We start from the raw sequence: 17,236 nt of genomic DNA, 5'->3' as shown, positions 1-17,236 counted from the left end.
CTAAAATCCGAACTGATGAATCTATCTCTGGGAGAGAGGGAGGCACAGGCACTCAGGCAGGTCTCCCCATTTCGGTGGAGCCCAGGTGGGATCCAGTATTTGGGTGTGTGGATTACCGCCTCACTAGGCGGGTGGTACAGCGCGAACTACACCCCTTTGCTTAAGGACATCAAGAGAGATTTAAGGCGTTGGGGTGCCCTTAGGATCTCCTGGTTGGGAAGGAGGGAAGCAGTTAAGATGGTGATTTTGCCTCGCATTTTATACTTCTTTCAAGCAATCCCCCTGGCGATCCTGCAGCGCTTTTTCAAGGAACTCAACCAGGTGGTTAGGGACTTCATATGGGAGGGGAAGAAGCCGCGCCTGTCCTGGCGCCTCCTTACGGCGTCCAGGGATGGAGGGGGTCTGGGACTGCCAGATTTCAGGCACTATCACGACGCCGCACTTCTCCGGGTAATTAGGGAATGGTTCGGAGACACCTATGTGAAGCACTGGGTACAAATGGATAGGGCAATTGCACGGCACCACCTGGGTGAAGTTCTATGGCTTCCGCGGAGATTGCGGCCGTCGCACATATATGGGAGCGACATAACAAAGGGGGTGGTGGCCGCTTGGGACCGGGTGGTGGAGAGTCGGGGGGTCTCGTCCTTTCTGTCCCCCTTCACCCCAGTTTTTGATAATGGAGACTTCACGCCGGGATTGGAGAGGGGGGCTTTCCGTGCGTGGGATGTGGGCGGCTGTAAGACACTGAGGGACATGTTTAGCAATGGCAAGATTAAAACATTCGGATAATGCAAGCAGGCATTTGGAGTAGGGGAGAGGCACAGGTACTTTCAGCTACGACATTGGGTAATGTCGACTGAGACGAGGAAAGGGGCCATGAGGGAGCTCACACATTTTGAACGTTTCCTATCGACACATGATGGTACCAGGGGTTTGATATCAGATCTGTATAAACTGGAGGGCGAGGGCCCGGCGGTCAGGTGGCCGTATATGGAGGTTTGGGAGCAGCAGAGGGGAGTGGGGATGGAGAGAAGAGATTGGGAGAGGTTATGGAGGTTGGTCCCTAAAGTGATTAGATCTCCCCGATTGCAGGAAGCCTGGTATAAGTACATTTTTGATTGGCACTATACTCCAGCCAAACTTCACGCGATGTTCCCCACTAACTCAAGTGATTGCTGGAGGGGCTGTGGGGAGATGGGCTCGGCGGTGCATATTTGGTGGGACTGTCCACTTATCAGACCTTTTTGGTGTGCAATTGCAGAAGCCCTGGCGCAGACTCAAGAGTCGGGGGAGCCTTGGAGCCCCAGTAAGACACTGTTGGGAATGGGTTGGGTGGAGGGGGGCGAGGGGGAGCGAGAACCCCCAAGGCACACATTGTTTCTGTCTTGGCAGCGATGGGATTGATTGGGACATTGTTTCCTTAGAGTGGGCCTCTTATGCAGTTGAGGGGAGGTTGGAGAACTTTGCAGCAGATTGGGGCGAGACTTTGGACTACCTGATAGGAGATCTCAGGGTGCAATGGTGCCCCCAAAGACAAACTGTTAGACATCTACAGCTGCTAGGCCGGTCTGGCTAATTTGAGTTTGGGTTGTTCTTATCAAGGTGCTACTTCCGGGTAAAGGGGGAGGGGGGTTGGGGGGGTCTAGGTTGTTGATTCTGTTTTGTTTTACTGGACTTGTGAAAATTAATAAACAGAAATTTAAAAAAAAAAAAGTGATCGCATATGTATTCGCGGTAACGTCTTTTGTTTTAAAACACCGGTTTGTTAAAACATGAGGTACTTACCTTGAGTTATACTGTACCAAGTGAATTGGTTGTGTGTAGTGTATTTTACGTGTGGTTTTGAATTTATAGAAGAGTTGTGTTTTATAACAGATGGTTTAAAAATAAATGTACTTATATTTTTTACCTGAAACCTTGAGTCACTGTTTGCTTGAGTCACAGTAATTGTGGCCCCTTTGTGTAATCTCTGCTACTGCTCATATACTCTTGAGATAAGCCTTGCTGCTCCGCTACTGCTACCACTTTAACATAGTAGCACAGGCTTGTACCAAAGGTGAACTTGTGTTACCACTTGTAGTCTTAATTTCGTGTAGTGGTCCCTAAATTCATTGCACAGGATTCTGCCTAACCGCTCCATAGGTTGGATCCTAGGAGAGCTTTGAGCTTTTATCTTTCACGGATGTCCCGGGTCAGAATGGATGATCAGCTCTTTGTAGGTTATGCTGGCCACCGCTTGGGTCAGGCTGTTTCCAAACAGACCTTGTCCAGATGGATTGTTTTGACTATCTCTGAATGCTACCGTTTGGCGGGAAAGGACCCTCCAGTAGGCTTACGGGCTCACTCTACTACGGGTGTGGCTGCCTCCACTGCTCTACAAAGTGGTGTTCCTATTCACAATATTTGTGAAGCAGCTACATGGGCCTCTGTCCATACTTTTGTTAGACACTATTGCCTGGACTCCATCCATGGGCAGGGTTTGGCCTTTGGTAAGGCAGTCCTCTATTTAGCCATTTGATTGGGCACTCTAAATTTCACATTCCAAATTCTTTCCCTCCTCCATAAGTGTGGTACTGCTTTGGGAGTCTGTCATAGATGTGGAATACATCGTAGGACACAATCCCTTCGAAGAACAAGTTACTTACCAAACATATAACGTTCTTTCGATGGGATGTTCCTCTGACGTATTCCACATCGCCCTCCCAGCCTGCCCCTCTGGAGAATTTCCTCTGTGATTGCAGCTTCCTTTCCACAAGGCTGTAGGTTGTTATACTGTCAGGAAACTGGTGTCACACGTTCTGAGGGAAAAAACTAAACTGAGGCAACGAGCGATGTGCGTCCTATATATAACATCCGGTGACGTCGACCCTCGACGGAGGCGCTCGAGCGACATGGGATCGACGCAAGACGCCCTCTGCTGAAAAGTTTCTGAAGTGCACAGCTGTGGGACACAACTGTCATAGATGTGGAATACGTCAGAGAAACATCCCATCGAAAGAACGTTACCAGTTTGGTAAGTAACTTGTTCTTCTGCATCCAACTCTACAAGCCGCCTTGTAATCTCTGCTCTGCCTCCTCGACTATCCTTGTGGTGCCATATGGTATATTTATAACACTGCCAGCTTCGGATGAGGTCTATTCAGGAGTTCCTCGACAGCGTCTGTAAGCATTTCTCTGGCCTATGGGATGACAAATTTCTCCTCACAGGCACCTTCTATGACGCCCTGCATTGAAGGTCGCTGCTCACCAACCTCTCACAGAGAGTGCTTTTTCACATGCCGGAGGTTCAGATAATGGTAATGACCAATGCATCCGTGGAGTGCTGGGGAACCCACACCGGCAGCTACCAAGCCAGTGGTCTTTATTTATTTATTTTTACATTTGTTAAGCGCACAAAACTCTCAGGCATCACGGCGCTGTGACAACCAGTTGCACTCAAATATGGTCAAAGGTCAGGAGCAGAAAAAACAAACAGGTTTTCAGTGCCTTTCTGAAGGTCCGGTAGGAAGGCTCTTCAATTGGGTGTGGCAGGAGGGAGTTCCATTGGTTAGTTGTCACTGATGGGAAGCTAGCGCATCCACTCTTTACCGTTTTGTATTTGGGTGGGATCAGCCTGTGGGTGTATGCTCTTTTAACAAGTCTGGTGGGTTGAGCTTTTTGGAATCTGTGCGAGGTTGGTTGGGGCAGAGTTAAATATGCACTTGTGGGCGATAGACAGAGATTTAAAGATAATTATTTCCTTAACTGGCAGCCATCTTTGGGCTAGGGACTGTCCAAGTCCTATGTCTCTCGATGGCTGTCTGCCTGCATTTACTATTGTCATCACATGGCTAAGAGGCTGCTCCCTAGTCATCCTACAGGCTGCTCCCTGCACTCTGTGAGGGCCATTTATTCCACTGCTTCCTTCCTCTCAGGTGTCCAGCTGTTGGTCATCTGCAGGGCTGCTACATGGAGATCTGTTTACACCTTTACAAGGTTATACTGTGTCAACAGAGATTCCATGGAGGAGCCCAGGGTCAGACAAGCAGTGCTTCACCATCTGTTCCCATAAGGTGTGCGTTTCCTGAAGGTGAGCCTATTTCCTTTAAACATTTTGCAATTTATCTGTATGTGTACACTGCTTATAATCTATTCAAACAGCCTGTGAATCTATAAAAGACCTGATTCTGGAGAACAAATAAGTTAATTACCTGTAACTCCTGTTCTCCAGCATAGATATCGTTCATAGATTCACTGCAATCCTCTCGCCTACTCTGCTTCTTGCTCTTCTTGGCTAATTTTGGCACTGTCACATATGCAATGTAAAACTGAAGATGGCGATCCAGGGATGGAGCTATAGAGGACTCTTCCTATTGGCTATGGGGCAAGATGATGCAAAACGACTCTAAGAGAACACTAAAGTGACTGCAGTTTCAAATCTAAATGAAATTCTTCTTTAATGGTACCAATGATTTCCAGCGTGACGATGGGCAATAGTCAAAGACCATGTGAATCTATGAAAGATGCCAATGCTGCGGAACAAGAGTTACAGGTAAGTAACTAATTCCATCTGTGATGTAATTCGGCACGAGAGTGTGCCACCTAGACTGCAGAACCCGATTGTCCATGTATAATTTGATGTCCAAGAATGTGACCGATTGTGAGCTCATTTCGCTGGTCAATTTAAGAGATGGATTTTTAGTGTTCAAACATATTAGAAACTCAGCAGCTAGGGTAGCCGACCCTTTCTCGACAATCAGTACATCATCAATGTAACATTTCCACATTAGGATATGATATATATTACTGATGTAGGGGTCACACACCATGAACAACGGAGATATTTATGGAACTGTTTGGTACAGGCAAAATAATACTTCAAAGTCTGCATAAAATCCAAGGTTTGTAGCAAGCATTTCGCTAGAGCAGAATGAGAACCAAGCATCTACCTCCCACTTGCTCTCTTTCCCCTTTTAAGATTTTACAGATTGATGAAATGAGACCTCTGTTAGTCTTGCTATCTGAGATTGTCCTCTCCCATTCTGTTATCGCTCTGGTCGCCTCTTCTCACATTGCTGGGGTGTATGCCCAATACCTGAGCTGCTAATAATTGAAAAGATCATTTTTTATTTAGCCCAAATTCCAGGGAACATTCATCATATGTCTTTAACCGTGTGGTGCCATGCAGATTAAGCTCACTCAGGCCCCCTACCAGCCATATATATGTATTTATATGTAACACAAGGAAGTCAAGGAACCACAAGAGTAGTTGAGGAGGCAGAGTTGAGATAAGAAGGCTTGTAGATTTGGATGGAGATGGATAGATGCAGTGGTACACTACAGTGGATAGATTTGTGAACTAGGAGAAAAAATGTAAATCTGGCACTGATTTGCTTCGTCAGCTATCCAGCCTGGTGACACTACGAGGAAGTAGGTGTGAAGTGATGTAGTTCAAAGAATATCCTGGTAGTGAAGTTAATAATCTTGTCGAGAGGACTGAAAGCATTGTTGGGGAGACCAAAGAGGATGCTGGCACAGTAGTCAAGTTTGGAGAAAACAAGAATGGTTAAGAGCTGCTTGGCGGTGTTGGAAGGAAGATGGCTGATTGTCCTAATGCTAGAAGGTTGAGGCGAGCCGTCATTGCAGTTTTGGAGATGAAACTAGAGGAGATGTGAGAGGCGTCTGTTGGGCAGAAACCTGTGCAGTTCCCTTAGGGACCACTGCAAAAGGCTCAATACTACAGGTGTTGGCAGTAAACCCAATTGGTAGCAGTCTGTACCACCCAGATTTACCTGGTAGCTGTGGCTGAGCAGCCAGACTTCTCTCAAGAAGAGTCAGACAGAATATATAGTATACAAGATAGGTACCAAAATACAGTAGCACAAGCAAACACTGACCAGAGCTTTGGTATCAAAGTATTTATTTTTATTTTTTTATTTTGTTTTCAACCTACAGAGGTTTTTACAAAAGAAGCTGAGAGTGACGAAAGAACAAAGGAGGCAAAGTTTCTCTATTGTCCCTCTGTCATTCGGAGACGTTCAAAGATACAGTCCAAAATGTTTGCTGTGGCCGTTACCCAAGATGTTTTCTTTCCTCGTATCAGACGAGACCACCAAAGATCTTCGTCGTGTATGTACGACGAGGCGAAGATTTTTTCCAAGTAGGGTCTTCTGATATGATCAACAGCTGGGCATAGTAATAGAAGGTGTCGGACGGTCTCCACTGCGGATTGATTTTTGCAGAATCTGCAAATGTTGAATTCCGACTGGCTTCTAATACATAAGATTTCATTAGTGGGAAGCAAGTTCAGTCGAGCCCTTAAAAATACATTTCGAAGTTTCTTGTTTGGATACTTTGCCAAGAAAGGCTGCGGCTCGTTAAGCTTCCACGCCTGTGTAGGTAAGTGAGCCTGCAATTTATATGCTGCTGCCGTGTCCAGGGTTTGGATAGAGTCTTGCTCATTTAAGCTTTTTTGTGTTTTTACAGGATTCTCTAGCAGTTCTTTTGGCAAGCTTTGGATCTCTTTCAGTTTTTCCTCCTGAGCTTTTGTCCAACGGTTTAAATGGGAGCATTGAGCACCAATTTGTTCTTCATACATAGCGTTGAGAAGTTTAGGACGGTCTTCTAAGAGAGTCTTTCTGTAGAGCATTAGGGTGTTTCGCTCTATTACTCCCTTCAATGACAACAAACTTAGTTCTCGTCTTATAAGCGAGATAGGAGTAGAAGTTGGAAGGTTGAGAACTTTTTCGCCAGAATTAACTTTCCAGTTCCGTCCATATCTGCTCCATAGGAGATGGCGGGAACAACCTTTGCTTTATAGAAATTGATGACATCGTCAGCGTAAAGCAGTCTAGAAATTTTGCTCTTGCCTAGTTGTGGAGGGAAGGATCCTACTTCATGTTCTGAATCTTTATAGTCTCCCATATATGACAGGAAAAGAGCTGGGGCCAAAGGGCAACCCTGTTTTACTCCCCGATTTGTCGGTATCGCTGCCGATAACAGCCCTTGGTTGTTAAGTCGTACTTGCATCGTGGTTTTTTTTGTGTAATGAAATAATTGGTTGCAGGATCTCTTCCGGGCATTTCCAAGCACGCAGTTTTTTCCACAGGGTCGGTCTGTCGACTTGGTCAAAAGCCTGGCTTAGATCTATAAAAGCCATATAAAGTCGATTTCCTTGCGCCATCGCCTTTCCCTTTAGAATACTGAGAGTCAAGATGTTTATTGTGGTGCCCATGTTCTTCTTAAAACCCGACTGGAAGGGGTCATCACATTCTGATCCTCGTGCCCAGTTTTGAAATCGCCCTAAAAGTAGAGAGCCGTAAACTTTGCCGATCACATCCAGTAAAGCGATAGGACGGAAATTTGAGGGGTTGTCTCTGTTGCCTTTTTTATATATCGGGACAACTACTGAGGACGTCCAGGAGACAGGAATACTCTCTGTTTCGGCGCATCGATCACGTACCAAACTGATAAAAAGACGACCATTCCTCCGGATGTTTTTTCAGTTCCATATTGGAAAGGCCGTCTGGTCCCGGCGCTCTGGAGTTTTTTAGTTTTTGAATTTTCTCCAAGATGTCCCTCCTATCATGGAGCTCTACCCATGGGATCTCTTTGCTGTGGGCTCCATGTTCGTTTTCTTGGATATGAGAGGCAGGGTCGTGAGATACTCCTTCAAATAGGTGCTTGAAATGGGTTATCCATATTTCTTCTGCTATAGAGACAGTTAGCACGTTGTTTAAATGGCGGTCATTTGACCAAATCAGTGACCAGAATTTACGGGCATTTTTCCCGCAGATCTGCATTAACATCTCTTCGGAATCATTTTGATAGAGGATAAGTCGATGGTTTTTTAGCCATGATTTGTAAATTCTTGATGCTGTCAAAAAAGCTTTTCTAGTGAATGAATTGTTGTCCCGGGCTAGCGCTCTTTTTGCTGATCTCACTTTTCTTCTTTCGGCTACCAAAATCTTGTCATATTTATGAGACCCAATTTCCTTGCTTGGCCAGTTTCGTGCCATCGCCTTTTTGTATAGAATAAGTAAAGGGCAGTAGTCTAACTTATTGCTTGTCTGGCTGGAACCTCCCAAAAGGGAGTAGTTAGCTACAAGGTTAGATATATTACTGGCACTTAACTTCAGGCGGTTTCTCCTGTTGTTCGTTTCTAGAGCAGAATCTATGGTTAGATGAAGTGGGCAATGTCCGGTCCATGTTGCCACCAGAAGATTATGGTCACTTACTGCGGTATGGACAACTTCGAAGGAAGTCATTGTCGGGATTAATGTACGTGAGGCAAAGATGTAATCAATTGTTGCTGCTGATTTTTTTCCTTCCGAAGTTGGCAGCCGACTTGTGTTTGCGAATAGACAATCTAGATTTACCAGTTCTCTTGAATCCATCAGGGTAAGCCAGTCTCGACCTCTATCTTCTGCCAAGGTGGACCGTGTAGAGGGATATTTTTTTGAACAGATTGCATTTAGGTCTCCACATATGACTAAGTGGGCTGCCTGATGCACGATGTATAATCAGTCTATTTCGTTCTCGAGCATTTTAAGAAAACTGGCATTTGAAATTGACTCCGGATTCCAATAAGTGTTGATAATAATTACTGGTACTGCTGTAGTCTGCCTGGTGTCCATATCTTGCTGGTTCCATGTAACAGACACCGTTAGTAAAAAAAAGAGATGCTGTGAGGGTGTCTTTCATAATGATACCATTTCCCAGCTGGACTGCCGTAATTAAGCCAGAAAAAGGACGTCCTCTAATGCCTTTGCCGGCCGCAGCGTGAGCGACTACATAACCATCTAAGGTTGGTTTCTCGATAAGCCATGTTTCCTGGAGGCACAAAATGTCAAATGTTGCCAGATTCACCTCGCCGGGCACCATCAGGTGGGCAAAGCCTCGGGTATTCCATGAGGCTAGTCTCATGGATTTTGTTTCTCCTTTTGCCGGTAGAGCCTGGTTAAATATCCGTGGTATCTGGGGTTGCTATTTCCGGTTTGATGACAGTGCCTTTGGAATCCAGGCCCAAAGCTGTTTTAACAAGTTTCGGTGTGTTTGTTCTTGTTCAACAGTTGACGGTGGAACTGGGACCTGGACCAATGTTCTTTTAATGGCTGTTAAGGGCTCTTTGGGCCATCCATCCCGCTTAAGTTGATCTGATGTCGGAAAAGGTGTATCGTATTTCTCGCTGTGTGGAGCTGTGGTTGGTGGGCTTACTGAGGTTCTTTGTTTTCTATCTCTCTTGGTTCTTTCAAAGCGATGCTGTTCAGGGGGTGAAAAAGATCGATGGCTTAGTTTCCGTTTGGAAGTTGTAAGATCTGAGCCTAATTTGAGTAATTTTTCCGATGCCTCTCGCAGCTTTTGTGTCACTCTCCTAGATGTCACATGAAGCAGAGTTGTTGCTTGTTTACCTTCATGTGATGGTTCCACCCGAATTAAATCTTCTGTTCTTATTGAGTTGAGCATAGATACAGATTTGAAGAGTTTTAAAACTGTTCTTCTATTTAGAATGACATATTCACGACTATCCCTCAGTTGTTCCAGCTTAAATGTAGGAAGCGTCTTGCTTTGAACTGCCTCTCTACCTCTGCTTCGGGTTTCGTTGGTTTTGGTCCACCTACTTCTGCAAACTAAATACTCTTCCCTGTACCAATTATCACTTTCCTTCCGTGAGCGGTTGGGACTTCTGTTGTCTCTCGAAGTAGTACTGTCTGAGGACTTATGATATTTTGATGAAGTCGTTCTGGACTCACCATTCCGTTCGGAATCTTTTGGATGGTTCTCCTGCAATTTGAACAGTTGCCCAGTTGGTCTCTGTTCTTTGCTATTTAAGATCTTATTTCGTCTATCCTCTAAAGTATAGAAAGGTTTGTTGTCATTTTCATCTTCCGCCGAGCTTGTTTTTTGCAGAGCTGGCGACCCCAAACCTGAGTTGTTACAGAGGGTGAGAGCTGTATCCGTTTTGTCATTAGGTGAGTCGTTAAAATGTTGGCTTAGGTTCATTAGAGCTTCATCCTCTAGAGAATCCTCTATTGTTTTGGAAGATGCAGAGGGATTTTCTGCAGTAGTTAAATCTGCAAAAGGGTGACTTATTGAGGGCTTCAAGGAACTTTGAGGATTAGATTGCCGTGTTTCTGTATCTTTGGATGAAGAACATTTCTTAGTTGGTGACGGTGGCTTATTCCGATGAGTATTTTCTAATGAAGGCAAGCAGAAAACCAGTTGCTTTTTCCTTACTGCTTGATCTTTAACTGTTTTCTTTGACTGCCCAAAAATTGTGAAGTCTTTGATGTTTGGAGTCTCTGTCTCAAGTACAACAGGATTTTTACCCTGAATCGTTGTTAACACCGTCAATTTCTCTTTATTGACGCAGTTGTTTGGTATTAGCCGATTATTCTGAGTTCCCATCTTCTTTTTGCTGGTCGAGGAGCTGACGGATACAGTGTTTATGGCATGCTCTTTTGACTGGCTATCAATAGTGGTGTTTAAAACCAAACCTTCATGTGCTAGATTCAAAGTTTTAAGATCTGTTTCAAAGTCTTTTGATGTTTGGCAAGCTACTGATTGGAGTGTTATGTCCGTAGGTGGTTTACTGTGGGTGTTTGATCCCCAGGATGCCAAGTCAGTTTTTAATACTGTATTAGCTTCCAAAGCTGGGATGTACCCCTCTAAGTGTAGAAGTTTGGTGTGCATCATAGCTGTTAACGTACTGTGGTCCTTCAAAGTGTCGTTTATGGACTCGTAGAGTTTCATGAACGGCGCGAGTGCTACCGTGACTGAGGACATGATTGTAAAAATGTCCGGTTTCTTTTTCGGAGAGTTTGTGGTCGTTGTAGCATAGGCTTCACTCAGCCTTGGAGAACAATTTGACGTGGCTTGCATTTGCACATATGAGTCCTTTCTTGCTGATCATGTGTGGGGGCATGTTTGCCCTCTTTGACAAGTTGGTGTCTTTATGTTAGAGACTGTTTGAAGATCTACTTGAGATGTATCTAAGTCAATAGGCCCTTCGATTTTTGTGCCTTCATTAATTTGGCTCTAAGACCACCTCTCTCCTCTGTTGAGCATGCGTTAACCAAGACATTTTGATCTAAATATTGAATGAGAGATTTTTTTGACAGCACTCTGTAAGCGCTGTAATAGGTTCAGCGCTTACAGATGTTATTTCTCGCTCTGTCTCTATAGCTTTTGTGGTACATTGTTCTTTTGTTTTGTTTGTAGAATCTGTCGTCTCCAGCATCTCGTTTTCATTGAGTGAATCGTTTTGGATAAGAGGAGTTTGCAAATTTTGTGAGTCTGCATGAGGCAGTAATTGGGGGCTTGTCGGCCCAGTCTGATCAAAAGTTGATATAGCAAGTGGAAATTGCGTGGCAATAGTCTCTGGGTCCACAGCTTGTTGAATGTCTGGAGATTCAACGATGTGTATAATCTCTAACATTTCGCTGTCTGTGATTTTGTTAATTCTGTGGAATTTGCGTTTAAGCTGTTTGCCAAAGAAGTCATTTAGAGTGTGAGCGGAGTTGGATTTCCTTGTCTCCGCCATTGGCCCTTTGTGTAATTTGGTAGGTAGCTTTGTTTTCCGAGGAGTGAGGCCATTAGGATTCTTTTGAGGCCTCCCTTTATTTTGACATTTATTTTGCATTTTCCCCTCCACACACCCTTTCTTCGATTTGCCCCCAAGTCGTTTTTTAATGGGGCGCTGCGTTTTTTTCCATGCTTTTAGACCGGGGCCCTGCTCTCCCAAAGGCTTGGTTGGGTTCGGCCTTGGAGATAGTGAGTCCACAGAACAGCTGCTTAATCGTCCGGAATCCCTCCAGGCATTATTCTGGGCTGCGGTGTCATTCCTGTACAAATTACAATCCTGGTAGCGTGTGGGTGTCCGCTCCCCATCCCAGGGGGGGGCGTGCACCTGGGCAACGCCATTGTGAGTAACTCGTGGGCCTGGCACTCCCATCTCCAGCGGCTCTCTCTCGTCTCCACGTCGACCAACCAAAGCTCTTTGGGACGTCGTGTCAGCACCAGCAAGCCGGGAGAGAGGGGGGCCAAGCCGGCCAGACTCGGCCCCTCCTCCGACGGGCCCCAGTCCCCCCGACTGCGGGTCCCCTCCCCCCCAAGTCCCGCAGGGCGCCCTGACTCCGGCGCCCCTCTCCTGGAGATGGTGGCCGCTCCGCCACCTCAGCGTCTGCTCGCGGTCCGCCCCCAACGCTCGACACCCGCCGCCCTCCGACAGACAGGGTGGAGCTCTCGGTTGCGGGGAGAACTTCCGCCGGCAGAGCCTCGCCAGACGAGCACGGAGAGAGAAGGGGTAAGGCGCCTGGATTTGCATAGTCTTCCTCCGATTGCTGTTCTTTTTGTACAGATTCGAAGTCCGCTTGTGAGCTTTGCTCATTTCGTTCCTGGTGGTGGGTTTGTTCCACCGTAACAGGTGGATATTCGGTGTAGACACTATGCTTAGGAGCAGGTTGGGAGAGCGTTGAGGGCTCTCGCGTCTTTTTCTTCGAAGAATTATATGAGTAAATAAATTTTTCTCCCTCTGGGGTCTCAGGACTTTAGTCACTTTGTTGGCTCCTTGTTGGAAGATCCCCGTCAGGGCCATGGTCATATGTCTTGAAGTGATTTTGTCAGTTTTAGATTTTGAGCTTCTGAGCGAGCGTCCTTCTGTTTGAGGAGTCGGCAATGCAGCGTCTATGGCGTCCATGTCGGCCAGGACTGCCAAGACTGATACTCTGCCACCTGCTCCGCGGCTGTAAGGGGTTTTTGTTCGTGCTCCTCCCCAAGCTCACTGTAGAAAGGGTAGACAGACTGTCAGCCAAGAAACAGGATACAGGCAGCGTGGACTGCCAAGACTGCTACTCTGCCGCCTACTCTGCGGCCGCTCCGCGGCTGTAAGGGGTTTTTGTTCGTGCTCCTCCCCAAGCTCACTGTAGAAAGGGTAGAGAGAATGTCAGCCAAGAAACAAGATACAGGCAGCGTGGACTGCCAAGACTGCTACTCTGCCGCCTACTCCGCCGCCTAATGGAGCAAACGTTCCAGGAAACATGAATTAATAGAATCCCCGGGACCGAGGAACCAGCGTACCTGCGTCAGTGCGGACTTGCGCCGAGTTGATAGTCCCTGACGTGATACTTTGGTATCAAAGTATATAATTATGTATTTAAAGACACACTTAGAAACACTCCAGCACTATTATTGTAAGCAAGTTCAAAATAGTCACTATTAATATATATACATCCCTTATTACTTATTAGACAAGTCTAACACCACTTATTTTCAGACAGAGGTGAGCGCTTAACTAAAGATGGCACTCCAATAAGTTATCAAAAAAGGGAGGGAAAAGGCAGAAATTAGAAAAGCACACAACACAATACTTTAGAAGCACCCAGCAAGGCAGGAAAGTCCAAGTCTACTTGTGAGCAAAAAGTTCAGAGGCCCGGCTCCCTCTTAGAGAGAGTAGAACACCAATGCGCCCAAGGTCACACAGTTTAAAAGGCTTGAAAAGTTTTGCAGAGAGTTTAAAAAGGAATTAGTTCAGCTCAGAAAAGTTCAGTTAGCCAGCCTAGGGCCAACCCAAGTGGTAAGTTGAGGATTTACGAGACACCCCTCACAGACCGTTGCGAGGGAGGCCAGGCGGACACAGTACCTTGAAAGTGGAGAGAATCCTCCAGCGGTGGCAGTTGTTCCTGGCAGTGGGTGCAAGTTGCAGCGTCGTCCAGAGGAAGAAAAGATCTCGACGTGGAGGAGAGCTGAAGGTCGTTGCACTGCCAGGGAAGAAACCAGCCGCGGAGTTCTCCGGTTAAAAGGTAATACCCTTTTATTTGCGGTAGTGGTAAAACGTGGTATCCCGGTTGCTGGGGTGCTTGGCACAGGCAAGGCGCCCACGAGATGATCCGGGAAGGCGAAAAGGCAGGCAAACTGGTTATACCCACCAGTCAAAGGAAGAAGACTCTTCAGGATGAAGGTCTCCTCTATCGTTGGAAGAAGTGGTGAGTCGGTTCAGTAGGGCTCCACCGGTGGTGTCGTCGTTGCAGGTCGGCTCAGCTTCTCCCTCTTCGGATTCTTTGGTCCTGTGGCGACGTCTGAAGTTCCAGCCCCCAAAGCCCTGCTCTTATGCAGAAAACAACCCATTCATCAGTCCTAGCTGTCACTCAAACATGCTCAAACATGCTAAGTGGTGAGCCGGGCGGCTCACCACTGGGCCAATCACACAAGAGTGCGACTTGAGTTGCCGAGGCAACTCAGTCCAGGGTGCCTAAACCCCCTCCCACACATCCTGTAGACCCAGACAGAGTGGCACCACTTTTGGAGGCTTCTGTGTAGAAGCCCGCCAAAAAGTGGAACAAAGGGCTCGACTTGGGTTGGAGTCACAGAGGCGAACACAAACGCCATTTTAAAACCGAGTCCTGGCGAAAAGACCCAACCGGGGAATAGATATTAAATAAATAACCCGGCGGTATCTTTAACATTGCACCAAAAATGGTGCGTTTAAAATTAATGGGAAAATCCCATAGTAAATATTCTTAAGGAATATTTCACGTGGTAAGCTCTGCCACGAGCCAGAAACTCGACGAGGGGGGACTGCACAGTGCCCCCTCGAAAAACAGACCCAGGGGCAATCTAATTACCCGTACCAGTACTTCCACAATATGATGGTTTGTACTGGTTCTGTTCCCAATTTAAGACTAGTAAAGTCACTGGTGACTTTACATGCCCTGGGAGACAGTAGTCAGTCCCAGGGTATGGAGTCTATGTTTGGGGGTCACTATGACACCCCTGTGTTACTGCACTGAGGGTGCTGTGTAACACACTTAACAAAATCCACATGAAACCCTATGGAGTAAAAGACCCCATAGCCCATGAAACACACTACAAAGTCAAAGGATATCTCAAATCATGTCTAAGAGTGGGAGACAAAGAGTCTCACTCTTAGCAGGAGAACAAAATAAACCCCAAAAATCCAGCAAAGCTGCTGGGGGACTCACTAGGTTTGGGAAATTAGCCTTAACAGATAATTCTCCCTAACAGCATCCTAGATGACACAGAGGTGTCTAGCTATAGAGGAGTATTGGAGAGTGTCATGAGGGAACTGGAAAGTTTTGTCCGGGGAAAGGGGAAGAAGGCTTTTATAAAGGGTCTCAAAAGAAAGTTCTCATTCCAACTCTGGTTGGGAGTGTTTGCTTTCAAAGAGCCCAGAAACCACTGGATGGAAATACACTAAATTTGGGTGCGAAGTTAGCCACCGTGAAATCTTAACATGGTTGTTGACAAGCCAGTCTGCGTTTAAACAAAAGAAAAACAAGATGAAGTCTATGCCGTAAAAACAGAGATATAGTTGAGTTTGGGAACAGTCAGTACTTCTTTCAAATTCGAATGCAAGGCAGTAATTGTTGGACCGAGGCTGAAAAGTTTGGGTCTGTTAACCATGGTGGGTTTTGATCTTGGGTCCCAGCTCATGAACCTCTTGCTGCAAAAATTGTATAAATATGCATGAACCAGTTCCCATTTGCATGTCCTAACCTTGGGAAAGTTGAGAGCACCCCCCAGAGTAGCAGAATAATCCCCTTAAGTTAAATATAAATTTGCAACCAAGTTAGCACACATAGGCGGCTGGTTTACAAACCTATAGACTGAGCAGTGCACAATTTGTTAACCTCTGACAACCAAAGTGAAGTAGGTTCACAGGAAAGAACAATTTTGCGAGTCTTAGAGATTCAGCCCCAGTGAATAAGGATTATATGAAACTTCCCAAACATTATATACAACCCACTATCATATTTATTAGAAATGTTAGTCGAGATCCTTCCAAGGGAGTCGCACAGTTATAGTGTGGTGTTAAAAAAAATGTATTGTGGCTCTTTTGACCAGAACTGCATTAAACCACTTGAGCTGTATTAAACCTTCTAATAGTTGTACACAGCTCACTATGTTTATTTCTGGGTAGTTTATGAAGTTCGACTTGTCCACAATGTTACTGTGGTTGTGCAGTCAAAAGTAATTTCCCATACTAACTTGCAAGTGTAGGACAAAAAACACTGCATGATTTGAAACAAACTTGGAGGAGAAGTTGGAAGGCAGAGTTTCATGCCTGGGGGATCAGCAGGCAACTCGGAACACAGATGGGCTCATATTGGTCAGTGGCATAACGTGATTTAAAGTTGTAAAAGCCTCGAGTAAGGCTTTAACTCCTTTCAATCACGCCATGCCACATTTTCCTTCATTGCAATGGCAAAGAGGAGGGTGGAATACAACTTGCGTTTCCGCTGCCTCCTTTCCTCTCCACCATAAAAATGCTCCAGCATTTGCGCTGGTATGAATTGTCATGACATCACAAATGCTGGAGATACCTATGGGGTCCACCAGCTTTATGCAGCATAAAGCAGGCGGACCCCACAGGGATCCATTAAACACGCACCCTGTCAACATGTCGAGCAGGGTTTAATTCTAATAGTGTGCTTTGCTTGCAAGCATGGCAAGCAGCGCTCATCATTAAAAGTAAATGCTCACTAGATTTGCCTTGCACTTTTTCACTCCGAGCGCCAATAATGAAAATCCAGCGAGAGGGACCCGCCTATGTGTATGTGAACATGTAACGTCTCCCTGCCGCCAAATTACTAATTTGTACAAAATGAGCTCCAAAGTGCACGATTTAAGATGGTTTATATGTCAGGGTCAGGATAGACCGAAATTTGAATATAGGAAACTTGCTTTCCACTTCCTTCACTCTCTTTCATCTTCCCTCTACATCCTACTTGATTTTTTCAAGCACTCCTCTCCAACCCCCTCTCCCCCTCCTGGATATCTCGTCCCCTTGTTCTTCTCCAGATTTTCCTCTCCAACTTGCTCATTTCTCCTTCCTTACTTTGACTCCCTCTTCTCTTCCTTGTTTTTAAGCACCTCCTCTCCAACCTCCAGTATTCTTTCTTCTCTCGCCATCCACCCTGCTACCTTTTAATCCTGCTAACTTTCTCTGTGTCACCTCTCTCCTCTTTCTCCTTATACCGCTACACCACCTCCACTTTTTTTCTTCTCCGGATTGCCCTCCTTCTTGCGATCTTCGCACACCTCTTCATCTTAGAGATTCACCACATCTCTCTGTCTCTGTCGCTCTGTCTCTGTCGCTCTCTCTCTGTCTCTGTCTCTCTCTCTCTCTCTCTCTCTCTCTCTCTCTCTCTCTATCTCTCTCTCTCTCTCTCAAATATACCCAATCTGAGGTTTCCACTTCTCAGCATGGCATCACCCCACAACAAAATCCTGCTTTTAA

The 17,236-nt window shown here is 45.9% G+C and overlaps 1 protein-coding gene across 4 annotated transcripts in view; it reads left to right on the top strand.

Moving 5' to 3' along the window:
* Positions 1-17,236, top strand: part of CEP290 (centrosomal protein 290) — a 3,224,991-nt gene that overhangs the window by 2,938,690 nt on the left and 269,065 nt on the right. The gene's annotated exons all lie outside the window — the stretch shown is intronic.

This window comes from Ambystoma mexicanum, chromosome 12 (assembly GCF_040938575.1).
Source record: "Ambystoma mexicanum isolate Mex_15411 chromosome 12, UKY_AmexF1_1, whole genome shotgun sequence".
Taxonomy (NCBI): Eukaryota; Metazoa; Chordata; class Amphibia; order Caudata; family Ambystomatidae; genus Ambystoma; species Ambystoma mexicanum.
The sequence above is the reverse complement of the archived record's forward strand: the minus strand, read 5'-3'. Positions and strand labels throughout refer to the sequence as shown.